At 48.0% G+C, this 1030-nt stretch overlaps 1 non-coding gene across 1 annotated transcript; it reads left to right on the top strand.

The window, feature by feature from the left end:
• The first annotated feature begins 239 nt into the window (after nucleotides 1-239).
• On the top strand, nucleotides 240-312 carry TRNAR-CCU. The gene has a single exon. It is a non-coding gene; the product is annotated as a tRNA-Arg (tRNA).
• The last annotated feature ends 718 nt before the right edge of the window (nucleotides 313-1030 follow it).

Below are 1030 nucleotides of genomic sequence, written 5' to 3'. Positions count from 1 at the left end.
ACAGCACAGGGTACACAGGTGGGAGTCTACTACAGACCTCAAACCCAGGATCAAGAGCTTGACCAGGAGTTCACCGTGGAATTGGCTGAGGCTGCACAATCCTGGTGCATGGTTTTTCATGGGAGACTTCAACTACCCAGATATCTCATGGCCAAATCCAAGCAGTTGCAAAGCTTTCTCTTGTGTGTGGATGAGCTCTATCTGATGCAAAAACTCAATGGGCCAGTAAGAAGCATAGAACCCCAGTGGCCTAATGGATAAGGCACTAGCCTCCTAAGCCAGGGATTGTGGGTTCAAGTCCCACCTGGGGTGAAATATGTATCTGTGTGTTTGCATAATGTTGGATTTTAAATGACAGCTGCCATGGCTCTGTTGTGGTCTGGTCTGGTGCAGAGACTAGACAGATATTTGACTGGGGTGGTATGGTCCCAGCACCCATTCCTGCCCATGGCCTAAGTGCAATGAACTGCTGGACCTGGTTCTGGCAATGGGGGACAACTTAATTAGTGACCTAATGATTGAAGGGAAGCTGGGTGACAGTGACCATGAGCTGATCACTTTCACTATCCACTGCAAATCTGGCAAGTCAGTCAGCAATACAGATGTCCTTGACTTCATGAAATCTGGCTTTGACAAGTTCAGGAGGCTTGTTTGGAACAACTCAAAGGGGAGGGAGTTCAAGACAAGTGGTTGCTGCTCAAAGGAGTGATCCTGGATACACAAGCTAAGTCTATTTCATCTCAGAGGAAAGGCAGCAAAAGGGCACAGCAGCCCCAGTGAACTAGCAGACTTCTTGCCTCTCAAAAGACAGACCTACAAAGGATATAAGACTGGATCTACCTTCAAGGAGGAATACTCTGCTCTGATCTGGACCTGCGGTGAGTGAACCAGGAAAGCCAAGGCTGCGATCGAATTCCAACGAGCTACAAGTATCAAGGACAACAAAAAAGTCCTTTTTTAGATATGTGGGGAGCTGGAGGAAAATCAAGGCCAACACTGGACCCCTGCTAAACCAGATGGGACAACTGAC

This window comes from Crocodylus porosus, unplaced genomic scaffold (genome assembly GCF_001723895.1).
Source record: "Crocodylus porosus isolate Cpor-Errol unplaced genomic scaffold, CroPor_comp1, whole genome shotgun sequence".
Classification (NCBI taxonomy): domain Eukaryota; kingdom Metazoa; phylum Chordata; order Crocodylia; family Crocodylidae; genus Crocodylus; species Crocodylus porosus.
Note: the sequence above shows the minus strand (reverse complement) of the source record. Positions and strands in the feature narration are given on the sequence as shown.